Source organism: Schistocerca piceifrons, chromosome 2 (genome assembly GCF_021461385.2).
Source record: "Schistocerca piceifrons isolate TAMUIC-IGC-003096 chromosome 2, iqSchPice1.1, whole genome shotgun sequence".
Taxonomy (NCBI): domain Eukaryota; kingdom Metazoa; phylum Arthropoda; class Insecta; order Orthoptera; family Acrididae; genus Schistocerca; species Schistocerca piceifrons.
In genome coordinates, this window is record NC_060139.1 from 422,579 (window position 1) to 446,144 (window position 23,566).

The following is a 23,566-nucleotide window of genomic DNA, read 5'->3' on the forward strand; positions in this document are numbered from 1 at the left end:
TGGGATGACACATCTCGTAGCTGAGCAACGTATATGCAGGATGTCCTAGGAGGAATGGGCAGTATTCAGAGCTACGACAGGAACTATCATTCGAGGCAAAAATATGTAGTAAACATGAGCTCTAAAATGCGTACCTTGAGAGATATCAGCACTTCCTCATCTTTAAAGTTGTGAAACAAATGTCTTCTGCTGCAAGTCCTTTGCATTCCATATTTTGAAAAGGCGTAGTTTGAACTAAAAGAAAAGGTCCAGTAAACATAGACTCTAAGATGCGTATCTTAAGAGGTATGGGTGCTTGGTACTTGTTCACCTTCGCCACTGTGAAACACATCTCTCCTACCGAACTAGTACTCATAGTTCTTAAGGGATGCATTTTAGAGCCTATGTGCGCTGGACAGTTTTTCTTGTTTTCGTTCATACTCCCTCCTCCCAGAATATGGAAAGCAAAGATTTGCAGTAGAAGACTTTTGTTTCATAGTGTCGAAGGTGAAGAAGAGCTCACGGCTCTTAAGGTGTTGATTTTAGAGGCCATGTGTGCTGGACTTCATGCTTCGATTAATCGTTCCTGTGATATCCCCTAATATTTACCATTCTTTCTTTCACACATGTATTTAAAAACGGCAGCTTCTGCATCTACATCTACACTTACATGGATACTCTGCAAATCATATTGAAGTGCCTGGCAGAGGGTTCATAGAACCACCTTCACAATTCTCTACTATTCCAAACTGGTACAGCGCGCGGAAAGAACACCTATATCTTTCCGTACGAACTCTGATTTCCCTTACTTTATCATGGTGATCGTTGTGATCGTCTCCTGTCTCCCGTCCCTCTTCATCTTCTGGATTAGTCTTTATGGATGCCCATGAAGCAAAGCATAAGAACGTCAGATGCACTTAACCTCCAGAGCGACTGTGACATCAGATATGACTTTGGCTCTCCTCTGACTGCAGAAAATATACTACCCACGATTCCTGATGTATAAAATAAGCTACACTACTGGCCATTAAAATTACTACACCATGAAGAAATGCAGATGATAAACGGGTATTCATTGGACAAATATATTATACTAGAACTGACATGTGATTACATTTTCACGCAATTTGGGTGCATAGATCCTGAGAAATTAGTATCCAGAACAGAGCTTGGATGGCGTGTACAGGTACAGCTGCCCATGCAGCTTCAACACGATACCACGGTTCATCAAGAATAGTGACTGGCGTATTGTGACGAGCCAGTTGCTCGGCCACCATTGACCAGACGTTTTCAATTGGTGAGAGATCTGGAGATTGTGCTAGCCAGGGCAGCAGTCGAACATTTCTGTATCCAGAAAGGCCCGTACAGAACCTGCAACATGCGGTCGTGCATTATCCTGCTGAAATGTAGGGTTTTGCAGGGATCGAATGAAGGGTAGAGCCACGGGTCGTAACACATTTGAAATGTAACGTCCACTGTTCAAAGTACTGTCAATGCGAACAAGAGGTGACCGAGACGTGTAACCAATGGCACCCCATACCATCACGCTGGGTGATACGTCAGTATGGCGATGACGAATACACGCTTCCAATGTGCGTTCACCGCGATGTCGCCGAACACGGATGCGACCATCATGATACTCTAAACAGAACCTGGATTCATCCGAAAAAATGACGTTTTTCCATTCGTGCACCCACGTTCGTCATTGAGTACACCATCGCAGGCGCTCCTGTCTGTGATGCAGCGTCAAGGGCAACCGCAGCCACGGTCTCCGAGCTGATAGTCCATGCTGCTGCAAACGTCGTCGAACTGTTCGTGCAGATGGTTGATGTCTTGCAAACGTCCCCATCTGTTGACTCAGGGATCGAGATGTGGCTGCACGATCCGTTACAGCCATGCAGATAAGATGCCTGTCATCTCGACTGCTAGTGATACGAGGCCGTTGGGATCCAGCACGGCGTTCCGTATTACCCTCCTGAACCCACCGATTCCATATTCTGCTAACAGTCATTGGATCTCGACCAACGCGATACCATAAACCGCAATCGCGATAGGCTACAATCCGACCTTTATCAAAGTCGGAAACGTGGTGGTACGCATTTCTCCTCCTTATACGAGGCATAACAACAACGTTTCACCAGGCAACGCCGGTCAACTACTGTTTGTGTATGAGAAATCGGTTGGAAACTTTCCTCATGTCAGCACGTTGTAGGTGTCGCCACCGGCGCCAACCTTGTGTGAATGCTCTGAAAAGCTGATCATTTGCATATCACAGCATCTTGTTCCTGTCGGATAAATTTCGCGTCTGTAGCACGTCATCTTTGTTCAGTGGAAATACTTTTCTCTGTCTACAACTTGACGGGGCTGTAGCGCTCCCGTAGCAGCACAACGTACTGTTGTCCCTATCTCTGTTGTCCACAGTTCGTTCTTTCCTTCGTTGACGAGAACAATGGCACAACATAATAACGATGTCTATGACAACTTGACATTAGCGAAATAGACGTTCTAAATATTTCCTTACTCGAATATTGTCGGAACGTTTCTCTCATCATTTCTATACGAAATATCGCAGTGTAGTGAGTATCAATGAAGTAAGTGCTCAAACACGCTTCTTGCGGTATTTGAAATTTATGAAGGCAACAGAAAGTTCTTGGCGGATCGAAATTCCAACCCAGATCTCCTACATATGGCGAGCAGTCGCGCTAACCAATCAGATCGGGGCGGCACTCGCTGGGCTTGTCGCCTGTTGTCGTGCTGCTGACGCGGCTTGTGCAGCCGGAAGTTGTTGTACCGTCGCCAACAAGGCACCAGTTGTTTGAAATTTTTCTTTTTAAAATTCAGTCTTGATCGCACCACGTATGCTACAAGAACATAGGTGACCGGTTTCGGTCATATCACATGACCATCATCAGACCCACGGCATGCTTCGAAGATGGTAGGTGGAGCACTCTTCTCAGCTGACGTCACAGCAGCTGAGAAGAGTGCTGCACCTACCATCTTCGAAGCATGCCGTGGGTCTGATGATGGTCATGTGATTTGACCGAAAACGGTCACCTATGTTCATGTAGCATACGTGGTGCGATCAAGACTGAATTTTAAGAATACAAATTTAAAAAAATTTTTTGATCACTGTTCCAAAAATGTTTATTAAAATTGTACCAGTTGTTTGGTTCTGGAACTGACACACTTGTGTTAGAGCCATCGTATTGACCGTCTACGTCTGAGACACCGGAGCAGGCGGTGGAGGTAAAGGGGTAGCCATTGTTTACACTAGTACGTTACAGCAAAAAGCAAGCAAAGACTCTGAAAAGAGAAATTTGATTAGTTCTGCGGCTCCGCTCCTGGAATAAATGCAAGAACACAACAAGAAATTAGCTATGAGAAATGAGCGCCCCCCCCCCCCCCCCCCCGCAAGCAAAAACACAAAACAAGCAAGCAAAATCTGCACTGAATTATACTCATCACCAGTTTTTGTGTCGTCTGGTTACCACTGAAGGCTTGTAACATGGGAAACAAGGAGAGCGCGTTGTTTGATGCCTGGTATCCACTTCTATAACACAAACAGCACGCATGTATTGAAAGGATGCGTTATTGATAAGAACAATAAGTTATTTAACTTAAGATAGTCCAGGTGTTGTGGTACGAGCTCTCCGTAATAGCCCACGCGAGCCTCACTGTTGGTGTACCACAAGTCCTGCTGTGTACTCTACTCAGACTCCCACTGGGTTGCGACTGAAGACTGCACTCGTTGACTCACTCGATTACTGACTGACTGGGTCCTCCGGTTCGCTGCGGCGATCTAAATACTGTCGGTTGAGAGGGCGTTGGCAGCGCGCTTCTTGCGAGTTTGGCCTCTCTCCTGATCGGCTCGCTTGCTCTGATGTCTATTATCGATCTTCTCGCAATCTCTTTGCCGCCTGGAGTGCTGGCGCCAGCTTACGCCACCACAACATCCTTTCAAGTTGATCGTCGATTCCTTAGTTTTTTTTTTATTACAGATGGCACCAGACCTCTCACCAAACATGCTGAACTACCGGACTGTCACGGCTCCACTTGACCACAATGTACTCTAACGTTAGGCACCTGTGCACAGATGCATCAGGTACATAACAGAGGCGTTAAACTTCTCCTGCGATTTTCTTGGTACTGCCAGAGTAGTACACCTTACTACTTGGTCATTATGTTGTTTTAATGCCATACTAAAGGTGTACAAAGTTTGAAGTAAATCTGTGATACCAATTTCATGTCCTCCCCTTGATAGCTGGAACTGGGTGTGGTGGAAATGGTAAGGCTAGTCAGATTTTCTACTTCTTCCACTGTAGTGTTAATGCCTAGCTCTCGAGAAATCATTTAATCTTCTTTTTTATTCTGAGAAACTTGACTTCACAAGACTGGTTCTGGCACCGAGGGGCGTCAGCCATACAAAATTACAAATTTATATTGATTCTCAAGTTGCATGGTCTTCTAGTCACTGCAGTCGTCAGCTACTTAAAGGAAAGAAATCCTGTGTGACATTTTTATAGATCGTTTCGTCAAACTTGGTAGCAAAGCACAAAATTTTACGTCGTTACCTTGTATTACACGAAGCATTATTTTATTACTGTGAAGCTATAAAACTTCTGAAATAGATAGGAAAAAGTGATAACCATGTGTTTCATATTGACCCAGTCAAAGGATAATTTATGAGGGATCGAGTTTTTGATGCCAGTATTTATGTTTCGATCATCAGATGTGTCGTGAACTGCACATGGGTTGAGGAGAGGATGAGGCCCCAGAGTCATAGTCCGAAACTGTCCCCTAACTTGTTTTATAATTTGATATGTAGATCCGAATAGTCAGCCAAGTCAGATTATTAATGCTGCATGGCAACTGCATACAGTATTCACTGCTGACAATGACTGCATTGCAGATTATTCCTTTTTCTCCTTTGCTCATGATATGGTAAGGCGGTCTTGGTATTTCGGCAGCCTTACGTGCTTTTAGTTAGCTCGTGAAAGGGAAGTTGACCTAGGTGTACAGAGGAGTTGTAAAGTTGACGTTCAAATCCGTCCTCCACACAGGAAAAGAGCAGGGGAAGACAGCTAGCATGTCCGCCCTGCAGGGGCTTCGAGGAGACCGAGCAGCGTGCAATAAAAACTGCACTGTGCGAGAAGCAAAAAGGAATCCTTTTTAACTAAGATAAGAATCTGAAGGACGGGTCAAAACACAAGCCTTAATTGCATGGGAACATACGTGAAGTCCTTGCGCGGTCTGCTGGAATGTTTGTTCCAATTCTTATAAGAGGTCATCTGGTTGGCTAATAGTAATTATTTCGGCAGAAGAGGCAAGTTCATGGGCATGCTGCGATAGTACCTAACGGTTGCTGCTGCTGAGTATAGTTTCGATTCCAAAATAGCAGTCCATATGAGCAAACTAGTTGCGTCTTTACCTTCAGGTATGCGCTGTGCTCTGTTTAACAAGAATAGCTCGATGTAGTCGTAGGGTCGATTCGCGCACGGCTGCTTTCACGTCCCGCAGCTAATTCGCTGCAGATAATTACCTGTAACTGTGTTCCTTCAATCAAATAGTCTATGCATTGGTTAGAATTGTGAGTTGATAAAATACACAGAGATATAAAATAAAAGTTAAATGAATAATTAATAAGAAGCGTTCTATTGTAACGTCTGCAATAGATGTAGACCACACGCAATTATACTGAATAATGTTAATTCAAGAATGGACCTGTAAAATAAACGGGAAGTGGTCCTACCACAGGCAGTCAAAATACAGGCGTAAAATATCCTTACGAACTGCAGTAAAGCTGCGTTGAGAGCGTTACAACAATGATACCAAATTCCCAAACTAAACAGTCATCAAAAATACGTGAAAACTATGTACATTTTGTATTCACAATACAGGAAATATTGACCAACTCAAAACAGTTCAGAGTTCAACATGAGGATTCACAAACGAACACATACTCTGTTTATTCTCAGTACCGTAAATCAAGCGTCAAAGATTTAGTCTAACTCTGGCACATTCAGACTCTCGAAATATAAAGTCCCTTCAGAAGCTAAAATGTGGTAGCTGCCGTTCACCGGCCAGAATCGATCACCTGTACCACTGAATCACGCGCTTTGTCATAGGCAGGTCTGCGCTTCATCTGGTTTGGCGGCAATCCATGGCGGAGACGCAGTTTGAGTGTCACACCGGCAGCCGCATTTTGCAGGCGGCAGATCACGTGAAAGTGACACAGCTCCATGCCAGACCGTTAACTTGGGAAGTTTCCGAAAACCACTGAGCAAATAAGTGACTTGTTCCAGCTCTGTGAGAGAGAGAGTCTGTACCTGTGATCTAATGTGTTTAGTTACTGCTCAAAAAGGCAGGTAGGTATTGTTTGTATGATAGTCGAGCATGTTATGATTGAGTTCCAGTAAACCAACTCCAATAGACACGCGCAGTTAACGTCCATTCTATTTGTGCTGAGTTGTATTTGTTTTTGTTAATGATGACTGTGTAAAAGTATATGTTATTGTTAAAGATGCCTATGGTCTAGGGGTAGCGTCTTTGATTACTAATCAATTGCCCTCAGTCCCAGGTCCTCATTCTGCCAACTACCTTGTCAAAGAGGACAGTGGAGCGCCCAGGGGTTGCCATTGTGGTGGGAAACTGCCTTTAAAGGCAGAAGAAACAGAAATGATCAACGGCATGTGGACGCAGAGGGTACTGGAAAACACTGAATTAAAGGCACATACTGTATATCCACAGGACATGTGGCCTGTAATGAGAAAGTGTCGTGATGAACTCTCCTTGTCAAAAGATGCCGGAACAGTCTCTGAGAGGGGATTCCAAAGAGGGAGTTAACCATGAGAGAAAAAGACTGAATATCTAAAGAAAGGATAACGTTTTACGAGTCGGGGCGTGGAATGTCAGCAGTTTGAACGTGAACGGAAAACTAGAAAATCTGAAAGGAAATCCTAAGGCTCAGTCTAGATATAATGTGGGTCACCGAAATGGAAAGAAGATAAGGATTTCTGGTCAGACGAGAGTAGGGTATTACCAACAGCAGCAGAAAATGGTGTAACGGGAGTAGGATCCGTTATGAATAGGAACGTAAGACAGAAAATGAGTTACTGTGTACAGTACAGTGATAGGGTCGTTCTCAACATAATCGGCAAGAAACCATCACCGAGAACAGTAGTCCATGCATATGTGCCGACGTCGCAAGCCGAAGATGAAGAGATAGAGAAAGTATATGAGAATATTGAACAGGTAATTCGATACGTAAAGGGAGATGAAAATCTCATAGTCAAGGGGGGCTGGAATGCGGTTGTAGGGGAAGGAGCAGAAGTAAGGGTCACGGGAGAATATGGGATTGGTATTTAGAGTGAAAGAGGAAAAAGACCAACTGAGTTCTGCACTAAATTTCGGCAAGTAGTAGCCAATACTCTATTAAGAATCTGAAGAGGAGGCGGTATACTTGGAAAACGCAGGGAGATATAAGAAGATTTAAATTAGATCACATTATGCTTAGGCAGTGATTTCGAATTCAAATACTGGATTGTAAGCTGCACACAGAAGCATATGTAGATACAGATCACAATGTAGTAGGGATGAAGAGTACGGTGATGTTTAAGAGATTAGTCAGGAAAAGTCAGTGCGCAAAGAAGTGGGATGTGGAAGTACCAAGGAAGCAGGAGATACGTTTGAATTTCTCTGAGGCTACAGAAACTGCGAAAGGGAATACGAGTAGCTCGGTAGGCAGTTCAATTGAAGAGGAATAGATATCATTAAAAGGGAAATCATGGAAGTTGAACAGGAAAACCATTGTTAACACAAGAAATGCTTCAGTTGATCGATGAAAGAAGTAAGTACGAAAATGTTTAGGGAAATTCAGGAATACAGAAATACAAGTCACTTAGAAATGAAATAAATAGGAAGTGCACAGAAGCTGAGGCGAAATGGCTACAGGAAAAATGTGAAGAAATCGAAAATAAATGATTGTGGAATGGACTGACTCAGCACACAGAAAAGTCAAAACAACTTTCATTGAAATTAAAAGCAAGGATGGTAACATTAAGAGTGGAATGGGAATTTCACTGCTAATTGCAGAGGAGAGAGAGAGAGAGAGAGAGAGAGAGAGAGAGAGAGAGAGAGAGAGAGCAGATAGGTGGAAGAGGTACACCGAAGACCTTTACGAAGGGCAGGACTTGTCTGATGACATGGGGGGAGAAGGAACAGTAGTCCATACACAAGATGTAGAGGATCCAGTATTAGAGTTAGAATTTAAAGGAGCTTTGGAAGACTTACGGTCGAATAAGGCAGAAGGATAGACAAGAGTCCAACAGAATTTCTAAAATCAGAGGGGGAAATTGCAACAAAACGACTGTTCACGTTGGTGTGGAAAATGTATGAGTCTGGCGATATACCACATGAGTTTTGGAGAAAACATCATCCACACAATTTCGAAGACTGAAAGAGCCGACAAGTGTGAGAATTATCTTACAATCAGCTTAACAGCTCATACAGCCAAGTTGCTGACCATAATAATATGCGGGAGAATGGAAAAGAAAACTGAGGCTGTGTTAGATGACGATCAGTTCGGGCTGAGGAGAGAGAAAGGCACCAGAGGGATAATTCTGACGTTGTCGTTGAGAATGAAAGCAAGACTGAAGAAAAATCAAGACACGCTTGTATGATCTGTCGACCTGGAAAAAGCGTTGGACACTGTAAAATGATGAAAGATGTTAGAAATTCTGAGAAAAATGGGCGTAAGCTATAGGGAGAGACGGGTAATATACAATGTGTACAAGAGCCAAGAGGGAATAATAACAGTAGACGACCAAAACGAAGTGCTCGGATTAAAAAGGCTGTTAAGACAGAGATGCAGTCTTTCACCACTAATGTTCAGTCTGTACATCAAAGAAACAGTGATGCATATAAAAGAAAGGTTTCGATGTGGAATTAAGATTCCTGGTGAAGGGATAATGATGCTATTACATGATCTGCTGAATGGAATGAACAGTCTAATGAGTATAGAATATGGACTGAAAATAAATCGAAGAAAGATGAAAATAATGAGAAGTAGCACAAATAAGAAGAGCGACGAACTTAAAGTCAGGATTGGTGATCACTATGTAGATGAAATTAAGGGATTCTGTTACCTAGGCAGGAGAGTATCTTATGACGGTCGGAGCAAGGAGGATACCAAAAGCGGACTGGCACTGGAAAAAAGGGCATTCCTGGCCAAGAGAAGTCCACTAGTATTAAACACAGATTTTCCTTTGAAGAAGAAAATTCTGAGAATGTACGTGTGGAGCACGGCATTGTATGGTAATGAAACATGGACTGTGAGAAAACCAGAAAAGAAAATCGAAGCATGTGCTGTTACAGAAGAATGTTGAAAATTAGGTGGACTGTTAAGGTAAGGAATGAGGAGGTTCTCCAGAGAATCGGCGAGGAGGGAGATATATGAAAAATACCGACAAGAAGCAAGGACAGGATCGTATGGTTAGTGGTCATAGCAGGAGACACATTAAATGTCATTTAGCGTCACCCATGACTTTTCGCACACAGGATAAACCAGGGTTCATTTAATACTTAGAAGAAGAATTATTTTTGAGACATTGTGCATATTTTTAACAACTTTGACCGTGTAAGGAGAGTAGACAGTTTACTTTTTTACCATTTATAGGTGATCTTGGTAGAAGAAGAAATAACTACTAGAGTACAAGTAACTGGCGAAGCAAGTGCTCATTAACATCGTCAGTATCTTTATTTAACGGTGATTCTTGAAACCTAAATTCACATCTCTGTACTAATCCATTAACCTCCACTGAAGTTATTTCCAACATTGCTCACACGCAATTTAAGTCATCCAAGATTTATCGCAGGAAGTTGTATTAGACTCCGAGCCATGGAAACGTTCGAAGTTCGCCAAATGCCGGTAAGTTACAGAATGAAAATCCCAGTAAGAGTGCAGCCCTGAAGAACCATCCAGCCAATCCCAAGAAAAGCTGAAATTTTTGATGCAATCGGTAAATGAGGCCTAAACAATTCCTTTGAAACGAAATACAACTGTCGACGAGTGTAATTGACCTGAGGTTAGGTTTGGTGTTGAATTAATAAATCTGTTTCGATATGTGTTGACTTCCACTTACCTTTTATTCGATGACCAGTACTACGAGCAGACAGGTGGAGTTGTGGTGGGAAGCCCAATGTCATCTGTTATTGCCAATTTGCTTGTGGAAGGCTTTGAGGAATGTGCATTGCATTCATGTGCGTAGACGATACTTTTGTAGCTTGACCTCATGACAGTGAGAAACTTTTTAGACCACCGGAATTCGCTCCACCAGAATACAAGATGGCTGCCTTCCCTTCCTTGGCGTGTTGGTCAGAAGGAAGGTTGATGGTACATTGGGACATGCCCTTTATAGGAAGCCTGCTCACACTGACTTCTGCGGGGTAAGAGTTGTCACCATCTGGCTCAACGTGAAGGTGTACTTTTTACCTTGGTTAACAGAGCCCCTGTCACCTCCGACCCTGAGCGATTGTCAGCTGAGTCAGCTCTTCTGGAGGTCACCTTTCGTCAGAACGGTTGTAATGAATGATTGATTGATTTTTATTGTTGTAGAGACCTCAGAGATCATCTGAGGCATTAAGAAAGTCAGTATTACACAGTATAAATGTTACACAAATAATTACAAAAACAAGAAAAATATTACACAATATAAATGCTACACAAATAATTATAGTACCTTCACACAAATACAAAACAGAGAAATTTCTGGTGCAACTGATACTGCATAGTAAATTTAGCCAATTACTGACTTACTCAGATATAGAAGCATATAGAAACTAATCACATAAAGTGTTGTCATACCAAATTCTTTGCTCTCTTAAAAATTCACCAGGTTCATAAATGCTGAGCTCAAGAAGAAATTCTCTGACTTTTTTTGAATTATTGAATTGGAAGACCCCTGATATGTTGGGGTATGGCATTAAAAAATTTTATGGACTCATGTAGGAAGCACTTTTGTGTTTTTTTTATAGTTACATTGGAAAGGAACTATGTCCTGCTTGTTTCTAGTGTTATAATTATGTTGCATGTCATACTGTTGATAACTGGAATAGTTTACCTTAATAATCATTATACATTGTAGTATAAATATTGATGGTAGGGTCATAATCTGTAATTTTTTAAAGTTTGGCCTAGAGGGAGCTCTGGGTGCCAAGCTACACATCAGTCTTATGCCTTCTCATGTAGTTTGAAGACATTAGCTACCTTGCTTTGATGTCCCCACAGTATTGTGCCATAGAAAAGGTGACTGTGTATTAAAGCAAAGCAAATCACTTTAACTACTAGCACATTTAGACAAAGACAAAGCTTCCTTAGAGCAAATATTCCTATGCCAATGTTGCTTCCCACCTTTTCTATATGGCTACCCCAGGATAATTTTGAATCTATTGAGATTCCAGGGATATTAACAACATTTGAGCTCTGTTCAAATTCAGAGTTATTATTCCATGTTACATACAGGTCTTGTACTTTTTTCGGTTGACACAAAGGGAATTAGCTTTACACCAATTTTCAACTTAGACAGTGCACTTGTCTGCTTCATATTTCACCTTCTGTGCTGTTTCTGCAGCTATACAGACTGCAAGATCATCTGCAAATAAGTAAGCCCTAGTTGACGGCCCAACTATGTTACATGGTAAGTCATTTATATAAATAATAAATAGAATTGCACCAAGTACAGAACCTTGTGGGACACCCAAGCCTACAGGTGAGTAATCTGATTGTGCACCATTAAAAGCCACCTTCTATAGATCAAGAAAAACTACTTTAACACAGGGAAGACATTAAATTGAACAACAGGGTGCAGCATTTCAGGATGTAAGGTTACACAGACTGTGTGGAAAGGGGCTTATTTAACAGTGATATATACTGTAGATACACAGTGAAAGAAGTTGCAGGTGAAAAGAAATCAAAAGGAAAGGAAATTCCAAATGGAAGAAGGCTGCTGTTAATGAGAACATGAGTACTTCAAGTAGACAACTGCAGGAACATTACGCATTCAGCAGAATTGAACAATACTATTCAAAAATTTCGTCAAGAAGAAGTGAGAAACACAACAAAAAATGGTAAGAGAATCGACTGAACTAACAAGGACATGAAGAATTCAACATAGAAATCACTGTTGGATAGAGACCACATTTCATCAGTTAAGATGGCAAATGCCACAGTAATTAACAACAGAACGGAATTTATACAAACAGTCCCAGATTTTTAAATGTTTGTGTAGTTTAAGGGATGAATCACAAACACAAATAGTTAATACTGAAGATAAAGACATTATTTAAGAAATGTCAGATGAGATATTTAGAGCCATTCAAGGTCTAAAGAATACCTCAGGAAGAAAATAATTCTCCTAAACTGAAGAAGTATAATAACTGTTCACACTTCACAAAAATGCCCAGACAAGACAAAAACCACTATACACTTATAGACGTATCAACCTTCTATTCGTGCTCCGTAAGATATTTATCAAAATTATCATTTACCGTAATGAATAATCATTTGGTTTTGATAAATCACGAGGACAAGATGGATTACAAGTCGATATAGCACGACGGATCGTCTGCAAATCGTTACCGAATTTATAGAACCGAGCAACGAGTGTAACTACTTTGTGATTCATACATTTTCAGAAAGATGTCCACTCAATTTTAGCAGAGCAGTAAAGAATAAAAGCTTTAAACAAGCGGGTTATTGATTCAACCAATGTTAGTTTCCGTTAGACCTGAACATGATACGACGAACAGCCATAAATTTTTAGTTATCACCTCGAAAAAAATCAAGCTACGACGAGGAAACTAAGCAGTCGCGTTAGTTCTTCTCTGGTTACTCATCCTTCAATGTAACACATTTTTCCCAACGACTGATGACATGGCAGAGAAAGGTTGTAGAAATTTGCATTTAGGCTTGTGAGGAAATATTCCACCCCGGATATCACATGTTTTTAATTATGGAAAATCCTGCATCGCTGTGGTTTCGTCATCCGAGGAAAGAAGAAAAATTCATTGGGTGCCGTGTTAGGAGAATACGGGGCGTAAGGCAGTATTTGACAGCGCAAAGAGGCAGTATGTGTAACTGCTGTGCAAAATGAGTTAGGGCGTTGTGGTGAAGAAACATCCCACTAGAGATATTCATGCGACGAGCTGATTCTGTATCTGTTTGACCCTTACGAGCAAAATCTGTTAGAACCACACCATGGCAGTCCCAAGAAACACTGTGTACCCTGTTGCCCTGTAACGGTTCGGTCTTCGCCATTTTCGGCGGTGGTAACTATATGTTTCCACCACTTGTTATGCTACTTTGTCTCGGGCTGATAGGGACCCATCCAGCGCTCATCCACAGAGATCAAGTGGCTGAACAAGTTATGTGGAGTGTCCTGAGACAGCCGCAACATTTTCAATGTTGCCTTCGTTCAGCGGACTTCTTAAATGAGTGTGAGCAATCACGGAACCCAGCGGGAGGGGACTTTTGCCATGTTCAAAATGGTGCACAAGTCCAATCTCCACTTTTCCCTATCGCCTCGCGTGTGATACGCTGATCTTCAAGGCCTACGTCCATCACAGGAAGATGGCCTACCATTCCGTTCTTTGTTATACGGACTTGTTCGACCACAATGGAAGTGTCTGTGCCACTTACGACTGTGACATATTACTTTACCTTCGGTGTGCGGGACAGGACATCTGCACTCTTTTCTTACAAAACTTTGCAGCTTTAATCCCTTGTCATTGCATGAAAGCAGGTTTTCCGCTGTGCAACCAAACTCGATCCTCGGCACATGAGTGAATGTTCAGTAGCCTGTGTTTCTCCGCATTCACTGATCATCTACAGAGTAGCCTCACTTAACGATTTTATTTTGCATTTTGCGACTCGTGTCCTTAATCTGTTCAGTGCTGTCCATGTACTATACTGTAGTTGCTGGCCTTGTGTGATTTCCGCTTTGGGTTGCAGATTTTTATTTTGCGGAGAGTCCTACTGTAATGATACTTGACGGATCTTAGGTCGGTGTTCTAGCGGTACTGCCCGCTGTATAAAGTTCTACCTTGACTGCGTGTTGCAACTGATTGGTGGTCGTACATCAAATGCCGTTGCCGATTAGCTGCTTTTTCATTTGCTAATTTGCATCTGATATTTAGTGGTACTGTGGCCGCAAGTGGGTAAAGTTCGTGGAGAGGTGTAGGCGTCAGGCGTCTGGTGACAATCCACAGAGTCTCATTTACGGCGACATCTGCTTCTTTGTTGTGGCCAGACGCCTCCCATGCTGGTACCGAACATTCTCCGGCCTGAAAAGACTCCCAGTGCCGATCGAGAAAGTTCTCGTTGCGCTTTCCTCTTTGAACTAGTTGGTTTACGTATAATATTTTTCCTTTCATAAATTTTTCTTTTTAGATTAGTGCAGTGTTCCTTAACCCCGCTTCCTTAAAAAAAGTTATACACATATGCTCTTTCGGGTGTTAATGAACCGCTGTAATACTTAAAGGGCATAATTATTATAAATTGTTAAAATTATTATTTTAAATGTAGGTTTATTTGTTACAATATAAACAAACCAACATTTCAATAATCATGTAATTTCTTGCCCTCAGTGAGCAGTTACGCAACAGTGTTTTACTTAGCGTACAAACTTCAATCACAGCAAAAATTAAAACAGTTTTACTTAGAATTTCACAATTGGGACAGTGGTACCTAACGTGAGCATTAAAAAAATGTTTATTACAATCTGAACACTTCATTTGTGTCTTGTCGTCACGACTTCAAGGACAGAATTTGCATCCGGAACCTTTGCAGTTTTGGTTGCCACCGCCTAGCTTGGTGTTGAGAAACTTCCTGTATGTATTTTTCTAACAATGGCCGATGACAGCTCATTTTGTGGCAGCATTTTTCTAACTTCAATGTAAGGAGTGACTAGGAGACTTCTCAATTGTTAAAGAAATATTCTTCTCTTGTAAAGGCCTTTTTTTTCGCCCTGGATTTGTTTCGCTCCGCAGCACAAAAGAATAGTAGACAGAAGCATCAATAATATTGTAGAAGATACTCATTGACCAGTGGTTGCTTTTCCTCTTGCATGTGTAGCTGTTATTAAGCTGATCCAATGTGCCAACTGTTCCCTTACTTGCCCTGTAGTCCAATATCATTTTTGGTTTCTTATCTTCTCTGTTGCTTATTTCCTCACTGTTGTGCTCTGTGCTCATCAGGACAACCTGTTTGTTCTTCCTTGGAACGGAAAGTACGACCGTGGTGTCCTGAGTAAAAAAGAACTCTTAGTCTGAACATCATCTTTGCTTGATATATGTGATTAGGGGGTTTGGGCTTATTTTTTCTTACTGTCACCAGCATTGTAAGATGTCTTTTGATAAGTCCTTGGCCTAATGCGTATGATGTGAAGAAGTTGTCACATGTGACACTTTGTCCTCTTAGTTCATGTTTCAGATCCACGATAAACTTCATATTTTGATTTTTTCGGTTGCTTGTCCAGATAATTTTCCTGTATAGATCTGTGTCTTCTAAACGTAAGTAGTAGCACTACCACACAATGTCCATTCTTTACCCAATATTGAGCGTCTGCTCGGCACAACGTCCTCAGAAAGCCACCAGTTGTTCATGCACGGTTGCTTACGCCAGGAATATAAGGGACTGAAAGCATTTCCACCCACTTATCCGACAGAACTCTTACAGGTATCAACTCGTCACTTACTCTTCGTGCTCTTCGATCATACTTGTCATGGACACGTGACACACGTGAGATGCAATAGGACCGTTTCAGCAACATTACGGCAGGAAAGAAGGCTCTACCTTGAAAGTTCAATCTATCATCAAAAATTGTAATTATTAGTATTAGCTTGGGGAAAGACGTACGGGAATGTGTAAAGCTCCATCTCCGACAGGACACTTTTTCTCTAAAAAAACTTAAAGGCCATCTAATGAAACTTTACTATCGTTATCACGAAATCTGATATGTAGCCGTACAACTTGTATTATGAAAACCCTTACTCCGACATGTCATTATTCTGATAGATAACAATACAGAAATTAATTACTCTTCCTATACATCGAAAAAAATCAGTTCTCTAGTATCTGACTGTGACTTTGCGAATATTCTCTAACATCTCCAAACAGTTATCTGCTATATTGATGCACGCAGTAGACAACGTACCTTATCTTACCGCTGCAACTGCATGAAAATATCGGATCCAGCAACATGCTAAAATATTTGAAAAGAAATACTACAATCCATGTAGAGTGAAATGCTGGACGCAACTACTGATCACACTTCCTTTGTTTTAGTTTTATAGAAGTTAAATGATCAGAGGCGTTTAGTCAACAAGCCGTAAGCAGTGTAAAGAAATGAATGAAATCAATAAAAACTTTTAACTTGCTATATTCGGAAAATTGGAAATTGATAAATTGGCAGCTTTACTCAGATCTTTCTTCTCCTTGGACAGTTTGTTTAGCAAAAACTTTAATTATTCCACAACGTTTATAATCAATAAGCACGTACCTGGTCGCAACAAAGACATGATTACTTTCAATGTATGCGTACACAAATCTGACAAAGTCCCTCCAGTGCGCAAGCTACCAACAACTACGCGCAGCAGAAAGGCAAAGCACCAAAAAAATTCTCAATTAATATCGAAATCTCCTCTGGCGCCACTAGCAGGCTGCGACGTTTCCTGGAGCGCGGTTTTTCTCCAGGACAACTGCTAGCAACTGTTTGCTCGCTACCTCTCGCGATAATAATATCTCAGTCTCAGAGTTTGTGTATGCATGCAACAACAGAATCAATAGCCAACGGCCCAGAAAAATATTAACGTCTAACTTTCAAGCTGTCTCTGGATACCACAGACTCTTTGTTGATTCACCATGTGACTAATACACCAGCCCATAATAACAAGTCAATATAAGCTTCAAGCGTAATTTCATGTAATGCTTCCCAGCTATCCCCATAAACTCTTCGACTCTCAATATTAGTCATTTCCACCACAATGCTCAGATTATTATTTGTCATAACTTGGAAAAACTCCAAGTGATACTTTGTCTTTAGAGTGAGTCAGTTGAACAGCTTACACATTGTCATTTAATGTATCAATATCTGAAATTTCTTCTGTATGAGATAAAGCACGAACGTTGTCATCACTGGTGTCATTTTATTGTTCTGTCAGATGCGTTTACTAATGCTTCCAAATGCTCATCGGAAAGAATTCGTTTTGTCATTGTAACAATAAAGAAATTACTACGGTAGGTACGTGAACTATGTCTCCACAGAACAACTGACAAAACGTAACTGTTAGAGATAATGTGCTACAATAATTTGAATGCAGTGAGCGACTTGTATTGCTACTTGAGCTTCGGACATTGAACAATAAGGAATCAGGTATTTGTTTGGCTACAAAAACAATTATGCTTATACGTCAGGCTTGTACAAATAAAACTTGACTCTGACATTTGCACATTCTGTGAATGGCCCCCCACGTCGTACTGACCCAAAGAATAAAAGTCTAACAAATTAAGTTTTAGCAAGGGGACAAGTAATTTTTTAAATTTGAGATTTAAGGCATTTAGAAAGTTTAGAAAAACAGTCACCAGGCTTGTAGCAATACCATTTAAATGTTAAAAGGTTATGGAAGAACAAATTCCTTTTCAGGTCATATTGACCTGAAGATAACAGCAAGATTAAATGACAGTGTACGATCTAGGCTGACTCCCAGGTATTTTGGTTTGGTGCAGTGTTGCTCTCTGAAACCTCTCCATTCCCATTACAACTGTCTTGAGGCTTCTCGCTTATGTAGAAGACACATTGTTTTTGCACACTTCTACCAACTCAGCAATAAGTACACTATCTTAACTACTTTAGACGTGAACTACTGTTTTTGTAAATTGCAATGAAGAAACTAATTAAAAATAAGAAAATTTTGATGTTATCAGACTATAAGATGCTCAAGCATGCAGCAGATTTCACACTGTCTGCTAAAGGAGATGAATGAATCAGTTAACTAATAGTAAATACTGTAAATATTGATTGACATTTTATTTAACTGGGTGAAGACAGCTGTGGGAAGATGGGAGGAATGGGTTGGACTGCTGAGGAAAACGCGAGTAGTGTGTTCTATAAACTGGAAGTTGTCTTGACCTGAAGCAGGGGAAGAGCACAGAGAAACCGAAGAAGTACTGACTATTAACAAACTTTTTTTTGAAACAGGAAGGGTTAATTGATGTATATTTGTGTAAGAAGTAGCGAGAAGAACGTCTCAGCTGATCAGTGATGCCCATGACTTGCATCCTCTTGCAACCGGATGTAATCTATTGCGGCCGTAGTAACCTTGGGGAACAATTGGCAGGCAGATTATTTTATTGCTGTGACGTCTGGCCGTTGTGAAGGCACAATCGTGTTCTGACTGTAACGACATCGACCCACGTCCTGGAGCCTGTGCGAAACAGGAATAACAGGGAGGCCGGATTTAGGCGGATTTACATTCGGTATTTTTTAAATTTCTTTGGCTGGTTTTATCTTGTTTACGATTGTTTACTCTTATGACATGGTTACTAAAGTATAACTTGATGTATATAATTCTCACTCAATATTTAAGAGTGCAAAATAATTTTATATAGACTCAAGTCGATGCGTGAGTGTACCCCGATCATGGGGCAAGTCTACGCAGCTATGGGAGCACGTTTACGCAGACATAGAACACAGCTAATGAACAAGTAAAACGCACTACTAAACTTTTCAAAATATGTTTTACTGGCAGGAAACAAAGTTACAGTCTTTCTTACACTAATGAACATAGTAAAACAATTTGTCTGCTACCAAACAAATGTCTTGGCAAAGTTCGACCTGATAGCGTAATATGACCTACACAAAAATTTTAATCTTAATTAAAGCCCTATTCACTATCACTGTTTTAGATGCAATTTATACACACCAAAAAAATGTGTTTCCTGTGGCACAATCACCGTGAGCCCACCTTTTACAAGTAAAGCCCTAGACCAATTCTTGATGATTTATTTTTGATTGGTTGTATTGTTTCAGTCACTAAATACAAAAGCAATTTTCATTCTCTTCATCAGACTACTCTAAGCTGTAAGAGAAAGAAAGAAGAACTGGATGGGATTTTCTTTGTTGAGACAGGAGTGCTTGGTAATAGTAGCTTTGGAAGGACTAGTTTGTGGGAGCAGACCGAGACTACGCAGGAGATACAAGATGAAGACGACATGAAGAGAAGCGGAAATTACAATAACCAGAAGAGTATCGCTGAAGATAGAAGCGTTACGATTTGAAAACCTGCCTTTGGTCACAACACTAATGACATCAGAAGTAGACCTATCTACATTTTTCCTTGTTCTTACTTTCAGCAAATTCTTTCCCTTATCAGTCCATGATCCCGTAGAATTTCTTGTTTGAGAATCACTGGATTCAAATAGCGTTTTTAGCAATTGCTACCTTTTATTCTCATGTGACCTCACATTTTTATATTGCGTTTCCAACTGATATTGTCTTAAAGTTTCCTTCACTGGCGTATCAGTTAGGATGGCAATGCAAAACTGTGCGGAAACATTCCCATTCCGTGTGACTTTTTTCTGTGGGGACACATTAAAGATCTGGTGTATATACCGCCTCTACCACGTGATCTAATAGTGCTCCGGGAGACAGTACGGGAAGCGACTGCCACAGTCGACGATGCCGTACTGGAACGAATATGGCAAGAATTCAATTTCCGTATTGACGTCTGCCGGTCACTCATGGTTCGCATATCGAATATTTACAGTGTTTAGTTCTTGTGCAATAAATAATTGCAAATTTTCCCGGGCTTTATGTACACCCTTTAGTAGTAATGTGCTACGTGCGTAAACGTCTTCAATTACTTTATGGATGTATCTTAATCTCTGTCTTCTTCTAGAGTTTTTACTCCTTTCATTTATCTGTCTGAAATGTTTACTGCTGTCTTTAGCGTACGTGACTCATGTTTTGCTTCTTACATCTGTAAACGGCTGGTTTTGGGTGGCCAGAAAGTAGTCCACTATTTCATTTCAAGAGCTTACCTTAGACCAGACATTTCAAGTAATTTCCATAATATGAATTTGACCCTCACTACCTCAACAGAAATAATGTCCATCATAAAATCTTTAAAATCAAAAACATCTAGTGGGTATGATGAAATATCAACAAAGTTAATTAAAGAATGTGATTCTGAGCTAAGTAACATATTAAGCTATCTGTGTAACCAGTCGTTTATCAGTGGAATATTTCCTGAATGGCTGAAATATGCTGAAGTTAAGCCACTGTTTAAGAAGGGAGATAAAGAAATAGCATCAAATTTCCGTCCAATTTCACTGTTACCAGCATTCTCAAAAATTTTCGAAAAAGTAATGTACCGTCGTCTTTATAACCATCTTATCTCAAATAACATACTGTCAAAGTCACAGTTTGGATTTCTAAAAGGTTCTGATACTGAGAAGGCTATCTTCACTTACAGTGAAAATGTGCTTAATTCATTAGACAAAAAATTGCAGGCAACTGGTATATTTTGTGATCTATCAAAGGCATTTGACTGTGTAAATCACAATATCCTTCTAAGTAAACTAGAATATTATAGTGTAACAGGAAATGCTGCAAAATGGTTCAAATCTTATATCTCTGGCAGGAAACAAAGGGTGTTATTAGGAAAGAGCTTGATACATGTCTATCAGGCATCATCCAACTGGGAACTAATTACATGTGGGGTCCCACAAGGTTCCATTTTGGGGCCCTTACTTTTTCTTGTGTATATCAATGACCTTTCATCAGTAACATTACCAGATGCCAAGTTTGTTTTGTTTGCCGATGATACAAACATTGCAATAAATAGCAAATCAAGTGTAGTCTTAGAAAGATCAGCCAATAAAATATTTGTGGACATTAATCACTGGTTCCTAGCCAATTCTTTGTCACTAAACTTTGAAAAAACACACTACATGCAGTTCAGAACTTGTAAGGGGTGTCCCAAGAGTATATGTCTAACATATGATGACAAGAAGATAGAAGAAGTGGACAGTGTTAAATTCTTGGGATTACAGCTTGATAATAAATTCAATTGGGAGGAGCACACCACAGAACTGCTGAAGCGTCTTAACAAATCTCTGTTTGCAATGCGAATTTTGTCAGACGTAGGGGATATAAAAATGAAAAAGCTGGCATACTATGCTTACTTTCATTCCATAATGTCATATGGGATTATTTTTTGGGGTAATTCATCAAGCCAAGCTAAAGTTTTCCGGGCACAAAAACGTGCAGTAAGAATTATATGTGGTGTGAACTCAAGAACATCCTGCAGAAGCCTGTTTAGGGAACTAGGGATACTAACTACAGCTTCCCAGTATATTTATTCCTTAATGAAATTTGTCATTAAAAATATATCACTTTTTCAAACCAACAGCTCAATTCATGGAATCAATACTAGAAATAAGAATAATCTTCACAAGAATTTAAAGTCACTTAGTCTTGTACAAAAACGTGTGCATTATTCAGGAACACACATTTTCAATAACTTGCCAGCAGCCATAAAAAGCTTAACAACCAATGAAATTCAGTTTAAGAGAAGCCTAAAGGATTTATTGGTGGCCAACTCCTTCTACTCCATTGATGAATTTCTTAGTAAAACCAACTGATTTGTATATAAGTACAACATAACTTCTGCACAATTTCAGTGCAGTAATGTGTTCACTGAAAATTTGTGTGTGTGTGTGTGTGTGTGTGTGTGTGTGTGTAAGTATAATCTAACTTCTGCACCATTTCAGTGCAGTAATGTGTTCATTGTAAATAAGTATTACAGTAGTTGTATTACATGTTTATTACCTTATAAATAAATAAAAAACGTTTTTTATTTTAAATTCAGTGCATTAGTATTTGTAAAATGACTCTTAGTGTCCATTAAAAATGACGATCATTCCACTTGGGACCTGTGGAATGGTACATTAGCTTATTTGTTTTAGTTGTAAATATTTGTCATGTATTGTTGTTTTTCTGACATGTTCCACATCCAGGAGGACCTCCTCACTACGGATCAATTGGAATGAAAGTAAATCTAATCTAATCAAATCTAATCTACTGGCTTCATGTCAATTCAGACAAACCAAAATATCTGGATGATAAGACTTTGTTGAATGTCTTGACATCGAAAAAAACAGTTTTGATTCGGACTGCACTATTTCTGTAGAACATTACCGTTGTATTAGCTTTATAAATTCCGTCGTGAGTTCCATCAGATAACTTCTTTGAATGATAGAATGCACTCTGTAAAGTGCCTTCCTATCCTTGAAGTATGCACAGAGTAAAATAAAAATTTGGTACCTTTATGATTAGAGATCCTACATCTATGAATGATATCGTTTGTATGAATTTTATGTAGTTGGCACTAGGAACACTTACAGCACGTCTTTATTTATTAAAATTAGTCTCTGTTTGTGCTTTCTGTGTTCATGAAAGTCAGCGAGCATTGGTGGCCTCTATTAAGTTGTTCGGATATTTATTATTTCCATTGTGAATTGTGGCAGCAATACTTTGAGAAACATCTCTACGATTTCTTCGCAGCTTTTACAATAAATTGTATTCCCACGTCCACGAAACAAATTTCGTGTGAGCCCGGGGCTATGCAGATCACTTGGATTGTAGGAAACGGGAGAGGGCAAAGGGCGAGCTTGTGGTGCCTCGAAAAGGATAGTTCGGCTCAAGATAGGAAACCCCAACAGAAAAATCCGACAGGTGTACATGCCTAGAGATGGCAGCGCTGTGGTTGAACTATCCTGGCGAGGGGCTGGCGTTCTTTCCTGGCGGAACTTCACCGCAGTGCTAGAATTCATCACAAAAACAGCCAGACGGAAATCAACCAGATTTATCTTTAACCTATTACGCTGTTGAAGGCTTACCACTGTATTTGTTTACAATCGCTTCTCCGTGCTTTAATGAACAGGTGTAGCGGAAACAAAAAAAAAATTACGCCAGGAAAGATCGTTTCTCTCTTTTCAGGTTATTTCCAGAACTTCGTACCATTCCAGTCCGTCTCTTGTGGTTGCCACAGAGGCTGTATCATGGACCAGACAGAGCACCTCAAGACGACTTCACGTGTACGGTCAGACGTCATTCGGAATGGATCTTCGTGATTCCCAGTTTTGTTTTACTGGTGCACTTCGCTATCTCATGCACAGGGCACGCGAACGCAAACAGCACGGATATCTCTGATTGTTTCTTCGCACAGATTTCCCCCCCCCCCCCCCCCCTCAATTCAGTTCGAGATAAGAGATGGCGACGCCCACCGTTGGCCCAGAAATGCAAACCGAGCCGCGGGCCGCTTGCACGACCCGTCGTTGTGGCGCGGACACCAGCTCTGGGTTTTCGTTGCAGATTAAATCTTGGCGGGACTCCAACCCATAACTTTTGTCTTTCGCGGGCAAGTGCCCAGCACGTCGTCCCCCTCCTATCCGTTGCGTCACAGCTTTACGTCTGACACTAGGGAGACTCAGGCACAATTGCGAGGATTTCTTTCGGAATCTTTTTAAAAA